The following is a 26,255-nucleotide window of genomic DNA, read 5'->3' on the forward strand; positions in this document are numbered from 1 at the left end:
TGAGATCTATCAGTTAGCCAGTTCTGAATCTATTTAACATGTGCTCTCTTTGTATTGTATCGTGCTATTTTTTAAATCAGAATGTTGTACAGTATTACATCAAATGCTTTCAATCCAAGTGTTGGTAAAAATGCTAAAAAATCATATCAAATACTAAATTAGAAAGTAGGTCTTTTGGTTTGATAGCCATTGTCTAATTCACCAGGGCACAGTGTTTCCTAGCCATGTCACTGAGCCTCTGTGAGCTTTAGTTACCTCATCTGAAAAATATGCGTAAATGTTTTCAGGATCAGGACCCATGGCACTGGATGCCTAAGCCCAGATCTAACCAGTAGACAACACTCTCATTCTTGTTTTATAGTATCTAAATCAGTGGTTCTCAAACTTTTGTACTGGTGACCCCTTTCACATAGCAAGCCTCTGTGTGCGACTCCCCTTTTAAATTAAAAACACTTCTTTACATATTTAACACCATTATAAATGCTGGAGGCAAAGTGGGGTTTGGGGTGGAGGCTGACAGCCTGTGACCCCCCCACATAAGAACCTCGTGACCCCCAGTTTGAGAACCCCTGATCTAAATAAAAATTTAATTATAATAACCTGCAGCGTCTCATACCTCCAAATAACTTTCAAGCACTGGTTCATTTAACTGAAAAAAAAAAAACAACCCACAGTATTTTAATCATAGTTTCTCAGCATAATTCTTTTACCTAATTGCTGCATATAGAATCATAGAATATTAGGGTTGGAAGGGACCTTAGGAGGTCATCTAGTCCAACCCCCTAATCAAAGCAGGACCAACACCAACTAAATCATCCCAGCCAAGGCTTTGTCATGCCAGGCCTTAAAAACCTCTAAGGAGGGAGATTCCACTACCTCCCTAGGCAACCCATTCCAGTGCTTCACCACCCTCCTAGTGAAATACTGTTTCCTAGTATCCAGCCTAGACCTCCCCCATTGCTCCTTGTTCTGTCATCTGCCACCACTGAGAACAGCCGAGCTCCATCCTCTTGGTACCCCCCTTCAAGTAATTGAAGGCTGCTATCAAATCCATAATGCATCTTCATGATACTACACTTTAATGGCTACATGGATTTAATTTTTGAATAATATGAAAAAGAAACCTGTGTCAAAATGCTCTGAATGGCTGATAATTTTATCCTGAAGGGCTATTCTCAAGGTGAGTAGGCACAGACACTGACACATCTTCTCATTCTTGTCTTTTGCAAAGTCCAGTAATTCAATAAAGGCCAAATTGAGAAGATTTCATCTTTATTCAGGTAAAAGTTCCATTGAAATGAAGGACATCAAGCTTTGGCCACAAATGTTTTAATGCTCTATTTAAAAAGAGTATTATTTGTATTTCACTAGCCTCTAGAAGCCCCACTGTGCTAGGCACCATACAAAAACAGAACAGAAAAATGTTCCATGCTTGAAGGGCTCTAAAAGAGTGTCACACAACCCAACACCAGTGAACAACCCTACAACTACAAACCAGTGGATACATGCTATGGGGGAGGAGAGGAAGGTGTAATTAGCTCCCAATAAGATAGAAAAAATAATACCAATTATGTTAAGGATTAAAAGTAAAGAATGTCTTGGAATAATACACTAATGAAAATTTAGTTTGCAGCATCAAATGTAAAGACAGTAACCTTGCCAGAAAAATTATGGTTTCTGAAACATTTTCTGCTCAAATCCAGACTGCATTTATATATAAAAATTGGTTTCACAAAACATTAGGATTTAGGATTAACTTTCTACTGGGAAATCTATTTCAAGTTAATTGAATTCTGTTATGACAAAGAGGAAATGCATGCAAATAATTAATTAGAAACAAATTCAGGATAGAAAATTAATACTTGATACTCAGTAACAAAGCACAAAGTAATATATGTAAAGGAGCATTATTCTGAGTCATGAATTTTTGTTAAAGAATTCTTTTCATTCCAATGAAAAAAAATCACTGATACTAGAGCCACATACTAAGGCCCTGATCCTGCAAACATTTATGTATGTGCTTAATTTTACAACAGCAGATAGTTCTAAAGATAAGTATGCTCATATATGTTTGAAGGATTTGGGCCTTAACAGACAACTAATTTGTATATAGAAGAAATCCTACCTAAGTACTAATCATTTTTGCTCCTAAAAATTGAACTTTCATGAAAACAGAAGAAATAGATATAACAATCTGAAAATAGTCTAAATGTTCTGCTTGCACAATTGTAGCCTGTTTTGTGAATGACCTTATCAAAAGGCCTTTTATGAACAGAAATCTCTCCTTGTCCCTTTTTGTGCAGATTGCCTCTACTAACAAGTGAGGAGTGCTACTGGGAGCAGAGTGTGGCTTTTAAAAATCTATTTTCCTAGAATGAGTGTTTTACTTTTGCAGTTTTATAGCCCTTAGTCTTTTCCCAGCACTAATCATGCAAGTGATGTCATAAAAAGTAACTTTTATAAGTTTTAATCACATATATTTCAAATCTCAAATAGGCTGTTCAGACAATACACTGTTTAGAAGACCCTATTATGCTATGCAGTAGCGTGTGATGAGGAGATGCTACATTTATTTTAAGAGAGAAAGAAATCTGTATTTCATTTGTTACACTGCTAACTTCACTTTAGGTAATTGCATTCAGCTTTATTATTGCCCAGAGCAATAACTGATTGTTAGTTATTGAAGTCTGAAATGATTTTCTCATTTCCCAGGGGAATCCGGAGATTTACATGGTGCACAGCAGTAACTAATAGATATAATCTGGTCATAATGTAGCTATATAATGTGTTATTTACTTGTTGAGAACATGGATGTTGAACATTTTAACATTTCCTCAAGAAGTGTTGCAGATTTTACTCAGGATATGTGAGTATTAAGTGCACTACTCTTACATTCAGGGTTGTTAAAATACCAGCAGCCATCAAAAGGTATATAACATTGGAGATAACACACTTGTACATACAAAAATTCATGTAAAATTGGTTATATTTTTCATTTAATTTGTGAATTTGTGTACACATTAACAAAATAACCTGTGATAAATAAAAGCTAATTTAAATTATACAAACAAGGGGAAGTTCACACCAGGACAAAGCAAGTCTTAGGTAATGCAGAAGTTCTCGTTCAGGAGTGAATTTCACCCGCAGTGATTTAGACAGATTTTGATTGCCTGTTTGATTGGCGTCTGGGTTTCAAGCTTTCCCTAAAATAATCTGAGGAGGGGAAAATGAGTAATTGATCATATTTATTAACATGTTCAAATTATCTGCTGCTCAACTAATTCAGATCAAGTAGAATCCTCTTAATTGGGATATACCAGTGGACAGCCTATAAACCCAGTTAAGAAAAGAGGTCTTTTCTTACAAGGAATTATATAGCTAGATAAATATAGACTTAAACTAACATTAAGAACATAAGAAAAAATTTAAAACATTTACTTCATTTCTTTTTTATATTTACTTATAACTTCTCTTAAAAGGTTACAAGTTAGATTTTCACACCTAGGTCTTGATCCTGTAAACAGTTACACATGTACTTAATTTTACTTAGGGTGACCAGATGTCCCGATTTTATAGGGACAGTCCCGATTTTGGGGGCTTTTTCTTATATAGGCTCCTATTATTCCCCACCCCTTGTCCTGATTTTTTACACTTGCTATCTGGTCACACTAATTTTACTACCCAATGGAACGCCTCATGGTAGTGGAGTTAAGCACATGTGCAAGAATTTTCAGGACCAAGAGCCTATTTAGCACCTGGTTAAATAGCATTTAATAATAATGAATAAATCCCATCTAAGCAGGGTTTTTGCTAATTCTTTCCCCATTTGCTAATTCTGTCCCCATTAAGCAGCAATACTTGCAATCAACATAGGGCTAATTTATTTTTTTGACTTTTTTAAATACCCATTCTGTTCACTAGATATCTTCCAATAATTTCTCTTGGAGCTGTCCCAATAAAGTGTCTATCCCAATTAAATTTGTTCTGATTAAATGGAGTATAGAGTCTCAGCACATTTTCCATTTATTTTTCTTTCTGATGCATTCTTTCATCTCTCCATCTCTACCCATCACAAGCAAATTTTTTGAGGGTTTTTGCCCTACTGCTGAAAATCTTTCTCCTGATGCAACACCTTGATTCATGATGTCAAGCAAACAAATTCTTCCACCATAAATGCTTGTCTATTAGATGACAAATTTAAGAGGTGTTCAGTGCAATTTTTTGGGTGGCCATTAATTATACACAAGGTCAAGCCATTTCTGCAGAGAGGATTTCAAGATCACCCTTTAGCTGGTACCAGAAATTTATTGTATCAGCCTCAAGGAAGATGCAGTCTGTGAGGATGATGAAGCTAGAAAAAGATGATTATAAAAAGGACAGTGATATTTATCACATACCAATGGAACAGGATTTTAGCATTGTTTGATGATTCTGACTTAGCGATTGTATGACCACACAAATGCTAGCACTTTGGATTATCAAAATCAAATTATACATAATAATATCTTGTTGAGTCAGTTTTTGTGGACATCATCTTGTTTATACATGGATCAATAATAGTTGCTGTTTCTAGAGTATTAAATATTGGCTTATATTAAAGTATATAGAATCATAAGACTGGAAGGGACCTTGAGAGGTCATCTAGTCCAGTTCCCTGCACTCATGGCAGGACTAAGTATTATTTAGACCAGTGGTCACCAACCCGTAGATCGCGATTGACTGGTCGATCCTGGAGACTCTCCCATTCAATCGCAATCTCCAGCTGCTAAAAGTCCGGCGGTGTAGTGGGGCTGCCGCTAAGGCAGGCTCCCTGCCTGCCCTGGCCCCACGCCACTCCCGGAAGTGGCCAGCATGCCCCCCCGGCCCCCTGGGGATGGGGGGCCAGGGGTCTCCATGCGCTGCTCCTGCCTGCAAGCACCGCCCTCAAGGAACGGGGAACTGTGGCCAATGGGACTTGTGGGGGCGGTGCCTGCAGAGAGGGGCAGCGCACAGAGCCATGTGCCCCCCCACAGGGTCCACAGGGGTGCATTGGCCCCTTCCAGGAGTGGCGTGGGGCTGAGGCAGGCAAGGAGCCTGCCTTAGCCCCACTGTGCTGTCGACCAGAAGCCGCCTGGGGTAAGTGCTGCCCGGCAGAAGTCTGTACCCCAACCCTGAGCCCCCTACCGAAGCCAGCACCCCATTATCTGCTCCTGCACCCCAAACCCCCTCCTGCACCCCAGCCCTGACCCTCCTCCTGGAACCAGCACCCCATACCCACTCCTGCACCCCAACACTCTGCCCCAGCCTGGAGCCCGCTCCTGCACCCAAACTTCCTCCCAGTGCTTGCACCCTTCATTCCCTCAGGCCCCCCCCAATCCTCTGCCCAAGGCTCAGCCCGGAGCCCCCTTCCAGACGCTGAACCCCTCGGCCCCACCTCAGAGCCTGCACCCCCTCCAGAACCCCAGCCCTCCTGCCCCAGACTAGTGAAAGTGAGTGAGGGTGAACAAGAGTGAGCGATGGAGGGAGGGGGCGGGGCTTCAGGGAAGGGGCAGAACCTTGGGGAAGGGGCGGAGTAGATCTTGGGTTGCACTTAAATTCAAAAAGGTTGGAGACCACTGATCTAGACCATTCCTGACAGGTGTTTCTCTAACCTGCTCTTAAAAATCTCCAATGATGGAGATTCCACAACCTCCTTAGGCAATTTTATTCCAGTGCTTAACCACCCCGGCAATTAGAAAGTTTTTCCTAATGTACACCCTAAACCTGCTTTGCTACAATTTAAGCCCATTGCTGCTTTTCTTATTCTCAGAGGTTAAGAAAAACAATTCTTCTCCCTCTTCCTTGTAACAACCTTTTATGTACTTGAAAACTGTTATCATGTCCCCTCTCAGTCTTCTCTTTTCCAGACTAAACAAACCCAATTTTTTCAATCTTCCCTCAGACGTCATGTTTTCTAGGCCTCTAATAATTTTTGTTGCTCTTCTCTGGACTTTCTCCAATTTGTCCACATCTTTTCTGAAATGTGGCGCCCAGAACTGGACACAATACTCCAGTTGAGGCCTAATCAGCGCAGAGTAAAGCGGAAGAATTACTTCTTGTGTCTTGCTTACTATACTCCTGCTAATACATCCTAGAATGATGTTCGCTTTTTCTGCAGTAGTGTTACACTGTTGATTCATATTAAGCTTGTGGTCCACTATGATCCCCAGATTCCTTTCCGCAGTGCTTCTTCCTAGGCAGTCATTTCTCATTTTGTATGTGTGCAACTGATTGTTCTTTCATAAATGATGTATTTTGCATTTGTCCTTATTGAATATCATTCTATTTACTTCAGACCATTTCTCCAGTCTGTCCAGATCATTTTGAATTACAATCCTAGCCTTCAAAGCACTTGCAACCCCTCCCAGCATGGTATAAGTGTACTCTCTATACCATTATTTAAATCATTGATGAATATATTGAACAGAACCGGACTGAGAACTGATCCCTGCGGGACCCCACTCGTTATGCCCTTCCAACATGACTGTGAACTACTGATAACTACTGTCTGGGAACAGTTTTCCAACCAGTTTTGCACTCACCTTATCTAGCTCCATCTAGGTTGCATTTCCCCAGTTTGTTTATGAGACGGTCATGTGAGACAGTATCAAAAGCTTTACTAAAGTCAAGCTATATCACATCTACCTCTTCCCCCCATCCACAAGACTTGTTATATGGAAGTTCCTCTCAAGGTTTCTATTCCAATAAAATTAGGTAACATTATGGATGTGGCATTGGAAATTTATGAAAGAGAAATTTTATTTCAGTTACCCCGAATACTAACTTTACATTTTAAATAATAATTGTTTTACAAACAATTCTATGAAAGATGGATCTGACTGGTATTTTAACATGTACTACTAAAATGGTTATAATCATAGTTTTGAAGTAGAGCCCTGCATGGGACTTATTTTAAGCCCACTCCCGTCCCACCCCACAATACCCACTCCCATTCCCACCTGCTCCCACATTGTTATCCTGCTCCCATCCACAAAAACTTTAGATCCTGCAAATCCCACAAGAGAGACAGATTCCCCCGTGCTACTTAAAAAAAAAACCCCAACAATGGTCAGTTAATATATTAGATATATAAATGGAATTCAGACACCATTTTTATGTGGTAAACTGATGAGATATTTAGTGTTTTCCTGCAAATTATCTCTGTCTGGTTTTTTTGTCCACCCACTGCCATCCACCACAAAGTACATTTTACCCACTCCCACTATTATGGCAGTGTGTCCTGCAGGACCTGCAGGATCCCAGTCCCGCTGCAGAGCTCTGATTTGAAGCTCTCTCAGACTATTTCTTATATGTTTGTACAGTGCCTAGCACAATAGGGTCCAACTTACTTGTGATGTTTAAGTGCTACTGTGATATAAATGTTAAATAATAATCATTTTGAAGTCAGAAGCATTGGTACAAATATCTGAAGCCAGGTTTAGAAGAATAATCCTGAAATAAGAAAGTACAAATAGTTCTTTTAACATGAGTATCTGAATCCCCAGCTTTCTTAGATAAAATATTTCTCTTCAAGTATACTGAAAAAAGGGAGTTTTGTTGTTAGATAAACAAACTAGCTATCCTGTGTAAAGTGATCTCAGTCTTACAACATGCACCAGTAATGCAAATACGGTGTACATGATACTTGAACACATAAACTACCAACTGCTGCGTAGCGTAATAGTGGTAAACATGTTTTATTACAGCAGGTTTTCCTCTCCGTCTAATATGAATGTTTTATGAAGGTTTCAAAGTATTCCTCATGGAAATGTTAAAAAGTTCATTCTTCTCTCAATGCACGGGGGATTTGTGCACATTATTCACATTAAACCTAAGAAGAGCTACCCACATAAATACGTAGTGCATCAAGAGTTGACTAGACCATTAATCCTTAGGGTCTTCATTACCCTTTCAGTACAAATTCCACCTCCTTTCCAGCTTCAGCTCCTACCGTTTCTATTGTCTTCCTCCTTCCCCATTACAAGGAGGCCCTTCCCACCATGGCAACACATTAGATGCTGTGGAATACTCCTTCCCCACTACATCTTGACTGTCTGCCCTTTCTTTGTGCCCTGTTGCTCTTCTTCCCCAGCAGACACTGACCCAAGCCACAAAATTTGGAGCTAGATTCTATGTCAAAATTTGTCAACGTTCAAAATGATTTCATTCCGGGATTTTGGCTCACATCCATCTCTGCACACTGGATTCAGCTGCTGAGCATTTATTTTGGCCTATAAGGAAGAAAGACCCACCTATCCTGGTCTGTAGTCTCCTTTGTTAAAATGAAATATACAATTAAATCAAAAGTAAAAGCCAGTATCATCCAAACCAGAAAACGAGCAAACCAAAATACATGAAGTTCAAACAGTAACTTCCTCCCCTGGAAACACCTCCCTATATTGTTAACCTTCCTCCCCAAAAGCCAGGGTAAATAGTCAGGCCATGCCACGAATCCTGGAGTTCAACAGACTGGGGCTGTTTTGGACCAAATTATGGTGTAAATTCATACTGGAGATCCATGTAGGCAGTTCCCTCTCTATTTAACTGAGTGCACTTTCCCATAAGCGATGTGCTTTGTTCTGCTCATTGTATGCCAGCCTGATTTCATCACCTCATCTGCACCTGCACCAACTGTAAACAAAATCACCTGAAGCAAAATGACCAGGGCTCCAATGGATAATCTGACATATTATTCTGTAATGGATGACTGCAGATAACACACCCAAAAAATGTCACATATCACACTAAAACCATAGATCATGGAACTCCTATGCTGGATCCACAGTGAAGCCATGCTTATTGTCAGTAATTAATTAGGATTGAAAAGAAAATATTAAGGATTACTGCCAACATTAAAATGCCTCAGTCTCACCAAGGCTTGCACAGCTCTGCTCTTGCCTACACTTCTCTTATCCCCTCCTACTGTTCCGCTTGTGCTATACACTCTGCCAGTTCTTGTTTACCCCTAGTCTCTCCCCACACACCACTCCACATCTTCTCTCATGTTCCTTCAGTGACCTCGTGATTCTGTGTTCATGGCTACAGCCTTCAGATCCCCCCTCCAGACTCACTGTGTTTGGTTAGCTTCTGGGGATTGCCTTCATTCCACCTCTTCATCCTTTTGCTAATCCTGGCTCCCTCAATCAATCTATTTAATATTAATATGTTACCTTAAATATTACATTGAAAATACTGTAATATCTAAAACCCCCCACTAATACACAGTACTAAAAATTAAGATCATGATGACGACAGACAATATCTCATGATTGTAATTTCACCATTTCCCATATCTTCATCTCACCCGCCAACACACATCTACATTCATACACATACACTTGATTTGTCAACCCTGTGTCTGGTCTAGATTGTAAGCTCCTTAGGACAAGGACCTGTCTCATTATCTGTAAAGGACAACATCATGGACATTCTTCTAAATCTGGCACCACAGAAATAAAAATATATTTGCCTTTCACTTCCCTGAAAGACATGCCTCAAATTTCTGCACTCACATTTTATATAAGCAATTCCCATTTTGTTGTATAGCATCACATTGCTGCTTTCCAGTCATCCAGAACTGTGCTAAATTTCCCTTCTTGTCATCCTGAACACAACATTCTATTCCATTTAGTTTCTATACCTTAACTGAGGGCAAGATCAGGCCCTTTATTTTGTATTGTCACATAAATCAGAAGGTCAGATTTCCTTGTGTGTTCATCGTTAGTTATGTTACTGAACTAAGGGAAAATCAAAACACACGCAGTTCTTGCTAATGTATTAAACTATTTTTCTAACGTATTAAACTATTAGCTGTCTAACCTGGTTAACCTAATCTTATTGAAACTCCACAACCCATCTGATTAATATGTCCACAGTCTACTCACTCTCTCAGACTGGTTACCATTTTAATATTTTGGACACACAGACAAACTGTACAGATAAACTAAGTATGCATTAACCAATGCTGACAGTAGTGTGAATAATTTATAAATTGTATGTACATAATTTAAATTGCAATATCAATATAGAAACCAAAAGCTATTAAAATCAACTTTTAAAATGAACTCCTTCAATGCTGTTTGACAAACCCAAATCATGTGCTAGGTCCCATTAGTAACTACTGGTTGTCCACTCTCCTTAAGGATACATTATTAGGATAAATTGTTATCAATCTGAGGCACTGGAGGTTCCATCCACTGTTCTATCCATCAAAGTTCAGAGAATAAGCTGGTATCAGAAGAGTCTTGAGGTAACTGAGTTAATCTTTGCAGTTGGAGTAAAAAATCTTTTGGAAGCTTCCCTCCCCTAATGCACCTATTTTGGAGTGTTAATAAGATTCCAATGATTTTTGCTGGTGTTTTGATTTCCTAGAAGCCATTTTAATAACATCAATCATTCTCAGCCCACACCCTGTTCTCCGGAGTATGCGAACAGATGCTCAAGTGGCTGGATATTTGCTTTTCAGTGCAGAGGACCGTGTCTAATGTTTAACTTTTCTTCAAGCCATACTTAGCCTCTGCTCAAATTTGCACTGGAGTGCAACAACCTTGTGTTTCCTGCTACGGACCCTGAAAGGGCTTGTGGGACAGTAATCAGTGATTTCACTAGACCTTTGAGAGGGAGGTTGCCAAACCTGAATCTGCTCACTCTTCATAAGTAATATTATCATTTATCTAAGAGCAGGGTTTGTGTAGTCTTTAGCTTTAATTTAATGGAAGGTGATGTCATTAACAAAAACTTTACTAATTAAGAAAAACAAGCTATTTTTAAATGGATGTTATTGTACCCTTATTTCCAGTCATGATATTAAAAACCTCTGAAGTATACCAAAGTAAAGGCTTAAACAGCATAGTATTGTTGTTGTAAGCTAGAGTGCTTTGAGCCATCACTGTAGAAAACTGTTGTATTTTTAATGAGGGAACATCACAATCCCTGTATTCACAGTGATAAGGGTCCACACTCTTACACATGTCATTACAGTTTTCCTCTCATATTTTGAATCTCCTCACATAGCCCCATGTTTTTTTTATAGCAAAAGATTAAAATTCTTCTAACTTTACCATATTTAATTGCCCAATTTAAGAATAAAGCTGAACTAAATACAAATGTTGCTTTTCCAAGCTTTAGGGAATTCCAGATGACCTTGTCAACTCTCGGAGGATAACAAAAACAGCATTTTGCAGTTAAAGTGAGAATTTTTCCCTGTTGAAAATTGCCTGTTGTTTTTATTATTGTAAGAATTGGTCCACTGAACTTAGCACAGCCTCTTAGGTCTCAGTGAGAATCCTATGATTAATGAGGTAGCCATTAATGTCAGTAGATTGAACAACTGAAATCTGATTATATTAAAGTGCTTCCCAAACATTAGGGTCACATTAACAGTTTATTGAAACAAGCTGATAAAATTTAAAATGGTCATCTAATTCCCTGGGGTTCCTAATTGTTGCATGATAAATCACTCTGTAGAGAAATCTATTACAGTGTTCCAAATGAGAAAATGTAATTTACTGTACCATTAGTAGGGTGTTTGAAGCACTTTGGTTCTTTAGCAGGGGAGTTTTGCTAGAATAAGACAAAATTCCATACATGGGTGGAAAAAAGGGTTTTTTTAGGTCAAGCTAATGCTTGTGGCTGGAGCTGTCTAAATTGTCTGAAGAATGAACCATTTTATGAAAACAAATCACATGACGCTGACTTGTAAGCCTACTACTAACCATCCAGCATGAATGAGCATTCATCTATGTTTATTATGCTACTGTCATGCTCTTGTACCATATATGGACTGGCTACAGACCTTGCCTATACACAACAGATGTGTTCATCACAAGATCCAAATGTTCTGCCAGGTATGGCTGTGGTTTATTTAAATGAGGTATTTCACACACAGTGCCACCTAGTGGCTGAACAGTATAATACAGTTTAACATTCCATTACCTCTCCCCCTTTAAGTTCTGCATTCCTGCCATTTACAGTATCACTCACTCTATATGCATCCGAAGAAGTGGGCTGTAGTCCACGAAAGCTTATGCTCTAATAAATTGTTAGTCTCTAAGGTGCCACAAGTACTCCTGTTCTTTCTGTCTTTGAAGTTCAGTACGGATCAGTCTGAATCATACTGCTATTCTAATTACTCAACCCAAACACATAACAACTTGGCTGTCCATTAGTTGCAACCACTGGCTGTGGTCATTTGGGAATCTTTGAGTCATCATCTTCATGTTCTGCATCCACCATCAGTAGAGTTTGCTCTGTTGGTTGTTCTTTCTGAGGAATAAACTGTAGATGTAGATTGCTTTTGCTGAACTCTCCACTATTGATCTTGATCACATATGATCTGATGCTGAATTATTTTTCTTTATAACAGCTGGAGTTGTCCATCCCTTTTCTCCATCCAATTTTACATAAATACAAGTCACCAGGCTCTAGACCTGGCAGTTCTCAAACTGAGTGAGATCTGTTGTAAAAGTGTTCATAAGCTTTTTTAGCCTTTTTATGTGATTTGGCTACTCTCTTCATGACTGGCCACTTTGGAGGTAGATTCTTTTCCAAAATTGGAACAGTAGTTCTGAGTTGTCTTCCCATCAAGAATTGTGCTGGACTATATCCAGTAGCCACTATTGGTGTTAATCTGTAATGCAGAAGAGCAAGGAATTCCTGCTGCAGGATTTTTTTAGGTGTCTGTACATCTCTCTCAGCCTCTCCATTTGCTAGTGGGTAATGTGGGCTGCTAGTAATATGATCAAAATCATATTAATCAAATTCTGCTGCAGTGAATTGTGGTTCATTAGCCATTACTAGTTCTAGAAAACCAAAGTGAGCAAAAGTGCACTTTAGTTTAATGACATGTCTTTCAAGTGTATTATATTCTATATATCTGGAAAAATAGTCCACAACAACCAGGTACTGATGCCCTCTAAATTTGTGTAAATCTGCAGCTTGCTTCTTCCAGGGTCTCTCTGGTAGGGGTGTTTTGTACAATGTATGGTTCAGCATTAAGTTGATTTGTACTGGATCTTCTTTCAAAAGTCTAATATCATCAAATTCTCTGCTGAGTTCTACCTTTCTCACGAGGCCCATCATGGCTGCCAGCTGTGACTGAGAAGGTTGTTGGTCTTTGATCACATACAAAGGCAAAAGTTATGCATTCAGAGTGTAAGTTGTTTCTGGGGTGAATTGGCCCAGGCAGTTCAGAAAACCTCCAGAGCTAGTCAGAGCTGTGTCAAGTGACTTCAGCTCAGTGAGGTGTTGAAGGTGATTGTAAGCCCCTTCTGACATGACTGTGATGTGAGCTCCTGAGTCAATTTTAAAGTCAATAGTCTTGCCACGAATATGCAGTTTCACTCTCCAAGTAGGCTTTATGTCATAAGTGATAGATGCCAGAAACGACGACTCTTGATTGTCTGTAATATGAATTAACTACCTGACTTCTTTGGTGTGGCAAACAGCTACAAAATGTCCATATTTCATGCATGTATTAGACATGTATCTCTGGCTGGAGATGCATCATCTCTTGAGATATGAGTTTTTCCACACGTTGTGCATGTAGACTGGAATTTGCCCCTTTGAGCCAGAGAATTCTCTCTTTGCCTCAGGGATTTATGGTAATGGATTTTACAATTTCTAAGCTAGTTTCAGGTTTTCTCAAGTTTGTCAAGTTTCTCTAGATTTTGCTGTTTCACCACTTTAGACAGTTTTGCATTTGAATAGCTGTGGTGAGGGTTAACTCTCTGTTGTATAGCTGTTGTGGAAGGCTTTTATCTGTTAACTCAATAACCAGCCTGTCTCTGATATTTTCATGTTTTGCATTCCCCAAAATCACAATTTTCAGCCAATGTATGCAAGCCCTTATAAAATGTTCAACATCTCAAATGTTCGTGAATTCTCTGGTGAAAAATGCTCTCTCTGAGGTATAAAGTACGCATCAAACATAGTCAGAACCCTTTCAAAGTCATCTTTGCGACTGCTTTCAGTAAAGTCAAAGGATTTAAAGATATGTCTGCTTGCATCCCCATAGCATAAATTAAAGATGATACCTGTATATCTCCAGTTTCTTTGTGCAGCTTGGTAGCAATGCGAAATCTTGCAAAATATTGTTTCTAGTCCGCCCATTCTGAAGGTTTGTCAAAGCTGAAGTTCTCTGGGCATTGAAGAGTGGCATATGGATAAGATCCTACAACCTTTGTTGCTTTGTTCCTTCTGTTTGCAACTGTTGTTGCTGTTCCTTCTGTCTGCAACCTTTGTTGCTCTGTTCCACTTAATTTACTGCTGACACCATGTCATGTTCTTGTACCAGATATGAACTGACTACAGAGCTTGCTTATACACACCAGATGTGTTCATTATAAGATCCCTTAATGCTCTGCCAGGTATGTCTAAAATTAGTTTAAATAAGATATTTTACACACATTGCCGCCTAGTGGCTGAACAGTATAATACAGTTTAACATTCCATTACAGCTACTATCCTTAGAAGCCTATTTTCTCTGCCCTTCCCCTAGTGCCTAAAAAACCCAACTCCCATAGAAAAGCACCTGGAGACCCAACATTCAGTCACTAAGGATTTTCACCAAGGATTGCACAGGGTTAACCTACCCACATTGAAGTCCAAAAAGAACAATAGGAATGAACTTAATTCTTAAGTACTAACTGTATAAAGAAATATAATAGTAATAGTAAAAACAACTTAATTTCTACAATATAACATGGCTACTTTATAATCCACATACATTATCTTCACAGTTGTACAAAAACATAAAGAAAGAAAACAAATCATAGGAGCCCCGAACCCCTCCCCACATTCCATCCCTTTAACCAGCACCTCTTTTTTAGTCCTTTACCTGGCCAATTCTCTGGTCACTGGATGCCTTCCCTGTGGAGTACCTGCACTTGACATCTGCCCCAGTCTTACAAAATGAGTTGTGATATATAACCTAACCCCCTTTCCTCCTCACCATAACAGGTCCTCCCTGACACTCACTGTGGGGAAGATGAAAAAACCCCACTCCACCTAACCCAATATGGTGGTGAGGGGAGAAATTCCTTCTCAGCCCCCTTAAAAAGGAGTGACTAGCACCATGCTCATGGAAGGTCTAACCAAACCTGGTATTCACCAACTTGAAGAGGAGGGAAGGTGGATGCTGCCTTGCTTGCTCCCAGGAGAAAGGACTTCTAACACCAGGGCTTGGGCCTTTTTAAAACCTTCCGCCCTTACATTCCTAGGGGATGAGTCAGCATTTTGCAGCAGTTTCTGACCTCCTTCCCCCCCCCAACCCACACATAAAGCACTGCTACCTTTCTCTGGCAAACTCAGACAACATCGCCCCCGCTTCAGGTACGGTGTGGTTATTATCCAACTATACCGAAAGGACAGGAGAGACTTGTTATGGATTTAATCTGGTCACAACTTTATTATTAGATGTCTGGGACTACCAGCAGATAAAAGTGTACAGTGCAGGCAACTTCAGGTTCATTCACCCAGGGCTTCCACCAGCCCCGCTCCCATCTTCATTTTCCATCCAGGGCCCCCAGCCAACCCAGGGCTTGGACCTTGCCTTCCACCCCCATTTGTAGGAAGGTTAAGGTGGGCTAAAAGAAAAGGGGATTGGCTCCCTGTCATACTGATCATAGAAGCCCTGAGCTCCCCCCTCCCATTCTGTTCCTTTAACCAGCACCTCCTTTTTTTTAAGTCTTTTACCAGACCATTTGTTTGGTCACTGGATGCCTTCCCTATGGAGTACCTGCACCGGACATCCACCACAAGGAGGCGCCAGCAATTAGCTCCTCCCTCCCAAACATTTCCCAATGGACTCCTTTATGGTGGCCAAAAACATGTCAGCCTGCAAATCTGCCAGCTGCACCCCACATCCTCCTGAATGGGGGGGAGGGTCTCCCATGTTTAAAAAAGATGAACTCAAACTGGAACGGGTGCAGAGAAGGGCCACTAGGATGATCAGAGGAATGGAAAACCTGTCGTATGAAAGGAGACTAGAGGAGCTTGGGTTGTTTAGTCTGACAAAGCGAAGGCTGAGGGGGGATATGATTGCTATCTTTAAATATATTAGAGGGATTAATACAAGGGAGGGAGATGAATTATTCCAGCTTAGTACTAACGTGGATACGAGAACGAATGGATATAAACTGGCCGTGGGGAAGTTCAGGCTTGAAATTAGACGAAGGTTTCTGACCGTCAGAGGGGTGAAATATTGGAACGGCCTTCCGAGGGAAACGGTGGGGGCGAGGGACTTGTCTGGCTTTAAGATTAAGTTAGATAAGTTTATGGAGGGAATGGTTTAATGGTAAAACATAGTTGTCAAGGAAAACCAAGCAATGGTAGGTAAATAGCATAATGGCTAAAAGGGGTCAGGATGGAGACTCTTGCCTATATGCTCGGGGTCTTACTGATCGCCATATTTGGGGTCGGGAAGGAATTTTCCTCCAGGGCAGATTGGCTGAGCCTCTGGAGGTTTTTCGCCTTCCTCCGCAGCATGGGGCAGGGATCTCTAGCAGGAGGGTCTCCGCCGATTGAGGTCACTAATAACAGGATTGGGGACTTCAGCAGCAGAGTCCAGGGAAGGGGCGGGGACGGTTTTATGGCCTGCAGCGTGCAGGGGGTCAGACCAGATGATCATAATGGTCCCTTCTGACCTTAAAGTCTATGAGTCTATGAGTCTATGAGTAGTGGTTTGAGTATTGACCTGCTAAATCCAGGGCTGTGAGTTCAGCCCTTGAAGGGGCCACTTAGGGATCTGAGGCAAAAATCAGTACTTGGTCCTGCTAGTGAAGGCAGGGGGCTGAACTCAATGACCTTTCAGGGTCCCTTCCAGCTCTGTGAGATAGGTATATCTCCATATATTTTAACTCGGTCGCCCTTGCACTATGAGGATTGTTGAGGATGCCAGCAGCTGGGTTGCTCAAGACCATGTATCACAGCACCTGCCCCCCCTATGATGGGCCATATTGGTGACCAGCATTCCAGATCCTGAAATTAGAAGAACTCATTAAAACTTCCTTCATAGCTCAGCCATGTGCCCAGCACCAAAGATCTTCAGGCCACTGATGTAGGAGCTGGATTTTATAATGTACTATGAGAATTAATGTATGATTTGATTTCATCCTGTCAGCCACCCTTTTTGAATAGCAGAAAGGAATGACAGACCAGAACAATCCTTATGACTAATTATGGTCATCCTTTTGTTTTAGAATAAGTTATAAAACTACTATGGTTTCCTATATGCATTACAAATTAGGAAGTAAGAGACAGGATTCTCTATTGTGTCTATGTTACGTAGCTTAGAGGAACATTGAAGGCCTGGGTCTCAATGTAAATTGGCTTGGTTATTGATTGTAAAACTTAGCAAGGTTTAAGTTGCAATGCCCTTTTGCTCAATATAAAATACTACTGTTTGTATTCTCAATCTGTTTGTGTGAATGAGGAATGTATGCATTAGAAAAAGATAAGGTGTGAAGGCCATTGTTATAGCCAGAGTCAAGGAAGAAGGAGTGAAGAAACTTAAAGGACATCAAAGAATCATCAACACGAATCCATAAGGAAGGGCAGATTGACGACCCTGAGGTAAAGGCTGGCACCCCTAAAGACAATTGATTAAATCGAAACAAAGAACAGGATGACCCTCTCGGAGGTGTATTGGAATGTTTACACCAATTAAGAAGTAACCGGTCACAAAGTGACACAGCAGAATCCATAGGCTTCAACAGAGAAGAAATCCTATAAGAACAGGGTGCTTTGCCATAGGACTTTGGGTTCGTCTTGCCACACTCCAGGAGCATCGGATCGCGACCGATAGAACCCCGCTCCTCTCTGCGACCAATGTGGCTGGCCACTAGATTGATCCAGACTCTGGACTGGTAACTATAAACATCACTGCAGGACTCTGTGTGTGTGTGTGTGTGTGTGTGTGTAAAAAGCATATGCTAAACTGTGGTATTCTCAATAAACACTGTGTATTTACCTTCCTCTATAAAGATCCCGTGTGCTTTGTATGAGCATAACACTGACATCACACGCTGAGGTTCCATAGCGCCTGTGGCATCCGCTTGGGGTTGTCGCTAGCTCCTGGTGAAAACTCCTGAAATCTGACAAACTGAAAATGAGACAAGGCATCTGCTATGCCATTATCCATCCCGGGTACGTGCTTGGAAGAAAAACAGATGTTAAAGCTTAAACATTGTAGCACAAATGTCTCCACTAACCTCATGTGATCTGAAAGTTTGGGCGACTGATAGCACCACCATTCTGTTGCACCAGAAACACACCCTTTAATTAGCCAGCTCTGGTCCCCAAATAACCACTGAAATGAAAATGGAAAAAATATACAGGAAAGTCATGTCACGCATTACCACGTTTTGTGTCCAGATGGTGGGCCATTACTGGGCACATCACCTGCATTAGTAAAACACCCCAAAACCCTTACCCCCTGAAAGCATCCAAATGGATTTTCAAACCTGCCTCTAATAACCATTCCTCCCTTCATAATGACATCGCAAAAAACGTTCCCAAACCTTCAAGTCTTCCTTCATCTCTCTAGTAACTTATATATAATGGTGTGGCCTGGCTATGCCTACTGTTGCTGCTGCAAGCCGGACACAGAATGCCTGCTCCAGGACAACAACCCTTCAGGCAAAGTTCAGGTGCCCCATAATAGATTGCAAGTCTCGTAGCATGAGTTTCTTGGCTCCTGAGCAATCCCAATAGCTCCTGAGGGATCCGCGATATACCCTTGGGTCCAGCTTGATCCCCAGGCAGGTCAATTTAGTGGAAGGGCCCTCTGTTTTCTCTTCCACTAGGATCACCCCCAACTGTTTAGCCAGGGCCTGAAATGTGTCCAACCAGTGAACACACTCATCTGACCCTATTCGTCCCACAAACAAAAAGTCAGCCAAATAATGCACTACTTGGCATAGTCCAGCTGCCCTCACCACTGCCCAATGCAACATTGTATTACATTTTTCAAATGCTGAACAGGATACTGCACAGCCCATGGGCATAGCCTTGTCAAAATAAAATTGTCCCTCAGAAGAGGAACCCAAAAGGTCAAAATCCAATGGATGCACTGGCAGCACCAGGTCTATTCCATCATTAACAGAGCCACCTCGATCTTCCCCTGGAGTCTTCTTGGGGACCAAACCCAGGGGGAAACCTGTAAGTTCTGTATAGATAATTGATTATATTGCCTGCCACCCTACCCTCATTTAATTCCTATATATTCTTTTTTTGAACAATATGGCCCAGCTACTGACTTCACATTTTTGACATCACATGAGTCATAAAATCAATCATAGAAGATTAGGGTTGGAAGAGACCCTAGGAGGTCATCTAGTCCAACCCCCTGCTCAAAGCAGGACCAACCCCAACTAAATCATCCCAGTCAGGGCTTTGAGCTACTCCCCAAAAAGGGGATCCCTCCCACAAATATGCCTCATCTGCTTTGTTAGGGTAATCCCATAGAAGAACCCTTAACACTTCTGGCCTAACTGGCAATGGTTCCTGTGCCCATTGCACCGCCCCCAGGGGTGAGTTTGTGTTCTGAACCCCATAACCTGCTCCATAACTACAATTCTGTAGTTGGCACTTGACCCACCCCCACTCCTGTTTCCCCCCTGCTACTGTCCCCTACCACTCTGGCAAGAAGGGGCTGAATGGGTCCCCAAGCATATCTTGCAAGCGTGTCTGTATTTACAAGAGCTGCAAAAACAACTGCTGTCATTAAATGCCCAGTAAATATAATTAAGTGACTCAGGCCCCTCTTGAGCTTGCTGTGGAATGAACAAGCCACTGTCCATGTGAACTCCTGATCCCCACAGAGTCATCCACTCCAACCACAGCGTGTAATGTGGTATGTCCCACCAGATCCCAGTTTGTGTTGCTGCCCTCAGTCAAAACTGCTCATCATAATTAAATCAAGACATGCCCCTGAACGTTTTGTATGCCTGCCTGATTATATCCATATACCTAAACAAGGCTGGGCTTCTCCCTGGGTAAGCCTGCACTATATCACTTGCATAGATAAGGAAGGCAGCCTCCCAATTTTCCCATGTTCTAGGCACCCTTGTCCACTTGGGCAGCTCCCTGTTCGGTTTACTCTGCCCTATCTGTCAACACCTCCCTGTGCAACAGTGATAATATGTCCATGTACTCACCTCTCAGGATTTCATCCTTAGTTGTACTGAGAAGGTGAACTCCCATCGGGTCAGCCACTGCGGCATAACCAGACTCGAACTGACTGATGATGAGGCATCCTCAGTGCCCTGCTGCCCCACAGCCACCCCTGAAACCTCAACTCTGTCCCAGGACGCTACATTTCTTAATGACCGGTGAGTCAAAACATGTCCAGGGGTCTCATCCCCACTGTGGGCTCCCATACCTGTGCAGCGGGTCTGCCCCACCTGCCCATCTCCTGTCTCCCAAACCTGTGTCTATACCAAGCCTCCCTGTCGCCCTGTCCAGACCCCTCACCCACGGATGCCTGAAGTTGTTGCAAGAACTGCAAATTAGTTTGCAGGAGCTGTGAGTTCATTTCCACACCAGCGGCACGGGGCACCCCCAGATGGGTCTGATATGGCTTCTGGGACTCCCACTCCTAGTCCCAGCTTATTTATTATCCCACCAGCCCCACTCCTATCTCACTCCGACTAAACTCTCAGAGGAACAATTTGAGCCCAGACCCTGCTCCTCACTAAGGCCCCTGCAACTGTCATCAGTTGCCACACTGTGCGGCAGGATATCACCTGTGCCACTTGTCCCCACAACCTCTGTCTGTTGCAGATCACACTCACCCCTGGAATCACTCTTATCTCCTCCATTCAGTGAAGAAGAACGTTCCGGTTCTGGGCGACCCAGTCTTCCTCGTTAGCTCAGTTGGTAGAGTGGAGGACTGTAGGCTTAATTCTCCTGGGAATCCTTAGGTTGCTGGTTCAAAACCAGCTTGAAAGACCTGGCTTGGGGAGGGATAGCTCAAAGGTTTGAGCATTGGCCTGCTAAACCCAGGGTTGTGAGCTCAATCCTTGAGGGGGCCATTTGGGGATTTAGTTGGGGATTGGCCCTGCTTTGAGCAGGGGGTTGGACTAGATGACCTCCTGAGGGCCCTTCCAACCCTGATATTCTATGATTTCAGAAGCCCTGTTCTGTGTTGACATGGAGCCATGCTGCTTAGTGTGCCTAGATCCCCTGCTGTTGCTGCCTTGCTAGCTACCTGAAAAAAGGGCTCGTACCTTTAAAACCTTCTGCTCTTACATTCCTAGGGGATAAGTCGGTGTGGCCAAGCTGATCCCACTTACCTTTTTGTAGCAGTTTCTGATCTCCCGCCCTTCCCTCCCACCCATAAAACACTGCTACCTTCCTTCAGCAAGCCCGGACAATGTCCCCCACCCACATCAGGTGCGGTCACTAGCTAGTCAACTAACTAATTAACCAATCAACCAACCACTCAGTTAAGTAAATAGATTTTTAAAAAATGCTTCAGAGTTAGGGAACCCAGCCTGCTTTCTGCTCCTGGGGCTCAGCTTCTTCCAACCTGCACAGGCCAACTGGTCTTTTGTAAAGCAGCTGCCCTGACTACTTGCCCCCATGGCGTCTGACCCCAGCAACAGGGAACCTATTGGAGCAGACCCAAAAATACCACACCCAACTCCAGAAACTTCTGGATGCGGAATGCTAATTGTGCACCTGTCTAGCAACAATGATCCTGACACAACTCATTCCCAATTCCTCCTATAGATCTCTTAAAGAGATATCTCCCTATTAGGCACATGGATTACACCTGCAGATACTTTAACATTGCTAACTTTGCACAGGTGAGTTAAGTTATTCACATGCATGTTTGCAGGATCAGGGTCTTTGTATTTTTCTCCTCCTTCCCGTTGTTATAAGTTACGCCCCATATTATTACAGTACTTCTCTCTCCTTTTTCAGTTTCTTTACTTTATGTATAGTGAGTTAGCCTATAAGTGCTCAACCTTATATATATGATTTGCTTCAGTGGGTCTGTTCATATGTTAAGTTAAGCATGTATGCAGTAAGAAAATGTGATTAAAAAAACCACAGAAATTGGCAAAGGGACTCAAGCAGGATCCCTCTAATACAGACAGGGCCCTGTTGAATCAAGGCAACCTGAGGCAGGTTCTAGAGGCCATGCAGTTTGTCCAGAAAACAGAGTTTATTTAGTATTCTCACCTGTTGTGAATAGAAATAAGTCCAAGTCACAAAGTGTGACTCTGGACTTTTCTAAAGTTCAGAGGGACCCAGTATTGTATCTAGATATATAGATACTACAGTGATGGGCACCTTGTAAATGCTTACAGAGTAACACACCTTTCAAGATCCACAGGTCCTACACATGCCTATAACAACATGTAGTGTGCCTCATTCAGTGCACTGAATGCCCCAATGACAAATATGTGGGTGAAACCAGACAATCGCTATGCTCTCGAATGAACTCAAACAGAAAAATACGAGACAAAAACACCATATCACCTGTGGATGAACACTTTTCACAAAGTACTCACTCCTTATCTGACCTCTCAGTCCTTGTCCTCAAAGGAAACCTGCACAACACCTTCAAAAGACAAGCCTGGGCAGTTTAAATTCATAACTTCACTAGACACTAAAAATCATAATTTTAATAAGGACACTGGATTTATGATTTATTACAATAATCTGTAACCCACTAATTCTTCCTTTTTTGTCCTATGACTGCAGAGGTGTCAACGGGTCACTTCACCTTGAATGGTCTCTCTTACAATATGTGTTAACTACTTATACTAAACAATCTGTTCCACCTTGTATTTAGCTGTGACACTCTGGGACCTTTCCCAGACCTGAAGGAAAGATCTGTGTAGCTGGAAGGCTTGTCTCTTTCAGCAACAGAAGTGGTCCAATAAAAGATATCACCTCACCCAACTTCTCTCTGCGGAGTGACAGTCAGTTAGTTTGATTCAGGAGGGGTTGTTTTGGACCCATTACCAGTCATTATAATCATGTTAATACAGTTTTTGCCTTCCATACAAACATATCTTTCTCTTTGTGACGGGGCAGCTCAGCCCCACACTAGCCCTGGAAGTGACAGACAGGTAGCTCTGTCAGCGGAAGTCCAGCCCCGCCCGTACTGGGCATGCTCCAAATGCTCCGTGAGTATAAAAGGAGGGAACTCAGCTCAGTCTGGGCGGGTGGTTGAAGGAGAAGGACCTAACTGGGCAGCTCCTGCAGAGGACTAGCTGATGCTCTCAGAGCCACTCGGAGCGGAGGCTTCTTCCGACCAGCACGAACCCCTACTGGGGGAGGAACCAGAGGAGGCGATGGCCCTGGAGACCCACGGAGGACCCTGGGATTTGTGGACGACTCTGACTCCCAAACCGTTAGGAACCGACCTGGGGTGACAGACTGGTACTTTGCACCCGGTAAGTCTCGGCGTGTTTTGGTAGGACCACCCCTGCTGAGCCAGCAGTAAGGTCTTGCTGCTCTGTAACCAAGGGCTTGTTCTGTGGACTTTGGCCACTAGGCCATGTTGCCCTGTAGCCAAGGGCTAATTCCCTAGACTCTGGCCATTAGGCTGGGCTGCCCTGCAACCGGGGTGGTTATATGGACTCTGGCCACTAGGCCGTGCTACCCTGCGACAAGGGTTTATCCTATGGACTCTGGCCACTAGGCGGTGCTGCCCTGCAACCAGGGGCAGTTATATGGACTCTGGCCACTAGGCTGTGCTGCCCTGCCACCAGGGGTGGTTATATGGACTCTGGCCACTAGGTTGTGCTACCCTGCGACAAGGGTTTATCCTATGGACTCTGGCCACTAGGCCGTGGTGCCCTGTAAAGAGGGGCGTAAACCCTCACACTCTTCATTAATTTTGCAATGTGTAGCAGTGTGGATTTAGTTCCCACCAAAATTATTTGAGGAGAGAGAGTGGGGAAAAAAGCTCAATTTCCTCTAATTTATAATCATAAAAATCTACTGGAAGTGATGACATATAATGCTGATATCAGATACTGTCCTACTGCAAATATATGTCTGGTTTAAAAATGTATTGTTATAACAACCACATAATATTTAACTCACATTGTACATGCAAGGGCAGCCTATTCATTCCATATATTCTTAGGGCCTGATGAAGGGAGAGTTTATTATTAGTAGAAGTAGTATTACTGTAGCGCCTAGGAGTCCTAGTTATGGATCAAGACCTCATGCTAGGTACTGTACATACATAGAACAAAAAAACTGTTTCTGCCCCAAAGAGCTTAAAATCTAGGTACAAAACAAGAGAACAGATGGATACAGACAGATGGGGAAATATAAGGATACAATGAGACAACAACTTCCTGGTGGAAGTGCTGGAGGAACCAACTAGGGGCTGTGCTCCTCTTGACCTGCTGCTAACAAACAGGGAAGAATTGGTAGGGGAAGAAGTGGGTGGCAACCTGGGCAGCAGTGATCATGAGAAGTCAAGTTCAGGATCCTGACAAAAGGAAGAAAGGAGAGCAGCAGAATACGAACCCTGGACTTCAGAAAAGCAGACTTTGACTCCCTCAGGAAAGCGATGGGCAGGATCCCCTGGGAGGCCAGTATGAGGTGGAAAGGAGTCAAGGAGAATTGGCTGTATTTTAAAGAAGCCTTATTGAGGGTGCAGGAACAAACCATCCTGATGTGCAGAAAGAATAGCAAATATGGCAGGCGACCAGCTTGGCTTAACAGAAATCTTCGGTGAGCTTAAACACAAAAATGAAGCTTAGAAGAAGTGGAAACTTGGACAGATGACTGAGGAGTATAAAAATATTGCTAGAGCATGCAGGGGTGTAATCAGGAAGGCCAAAGCACAATTGGAGTTGCAGCTAGCAAGGGGTGCAAAGGGTAACAAGAAGGGTTTCTACAGATATATTAGCAACAAGAAGAAGGTCAGGGAAAACGTGGAACCATTACTGAATGGGGGAGGCAACCTAGTGACAGATGATGTGTAAAAAGCTGAAGTACTCAATGCTTTTTTTGCCTTGGTCTTCATAGACAAGGTCAGCTCCCAGACTGCTGCACTGGGCAACACAGTATAGGGAGGAGGTAAGCAGCCCTCAGTAGTGAAAGAACAGGTTAAGGACTATTTAGAAAAGCTGGAAATGCACAAGTCCATGGGTCCGGATCTAATGCATCCCAGGGTGCTGAGGGAGTTGGCTGATGTGATTGCAGAGCCATTGGCCATTATCTTTGAAAACTTGTGGCAATTGCAGGAGGTCCCAGATGATTGTAAATAGGCAAATATAATGCCAATCTTTAAAAAAGGGAAGAAGGAGCATCACCGGCCAGGCTAACCTCAGTCCCTGGAAAAATCATGGAGCAGGTCCTCAAGGAATCCATTTTGAACCTCTTGGAGGAGAGGAAGGTGATCAGGACCAGTCAACATGGATTCACCAAGGGCAAGTCATGCCTGACCAACCTGATTGCCTCTATGATGAAATAACTGGCTCTGGAAAGCGGTGGATGTGATATATCTTGAAAGCGGTGGATGTGATATATCTTGACTTTAGCAAAGCTTTTGATATGGTTTCCCACAGTATTCTTGCCAGCAAGTTAAAGAAGTATGGATGAATGGATTATAAGGTGGATAGAAAGCTGGATAGATTTTCGGGCTCAACGAGTAGTGATCAATGGCTCCATGTCTAGTTGGCAGCCGGTATCAAGCAGAATGCCTCAGAGATGTCCTGGGGCTGGTTTTGTTCAGTATCTTCATTAATGATCTGGATGATGGGATGGATTGCACTCTCAACAAGTTTGTGGATGACACTAAGCTGGGGGGAGAGGTAGATACGCTGGAGGGTAGGGATGGGGTCCAGAGTGACCTAGACAAATTGGAAGATTGGGCTAAAAGGAATCTGATGAGGTGAAACAAGGACAAGTGCAGAGTCCTGCACTTAGGATGGAAGAATCCCATGCACTGCTACAGGCTGGGGACTGAGTGGCTAAACGGCAGTTCTGCGGAAAAGGACCTGGGGATTACAGTGGATGAGAACCTGGATATGAGTCAACAGTGTGCCCTGGTTGCCAACAAGGCTAACGGCATATTGGGCTGCATTATTAAGAGCATTGGCAGCAGATCGAGGGAAGTGATTATCCCCTCTATTTGGCACTAGTGAGGCCACATCTGGAGTATTGCATCCAGGTTTGGACCCCCCACCACAGAAAGGATGTGGACAAATTGGAAAGAGTCCAGCGGAGGGCAACAAAAATGATTAGGGGGCTGCGGC

Source organism: Chrysemys picta, chromosome 2, assembly GCF_011386835.1.
Source record: "Chrysemys picta bellii isolate R12L10 chromosome 2, ASM1138683v2, whole genome shotgun sequence".
In the NCBI taxonomy this organism is placed as follows: domain Eukaryota; kingdom Metazoa; phylum Chordata; order Testudines; family Emydidae; genus Chrysemys; species Chrysemys picta.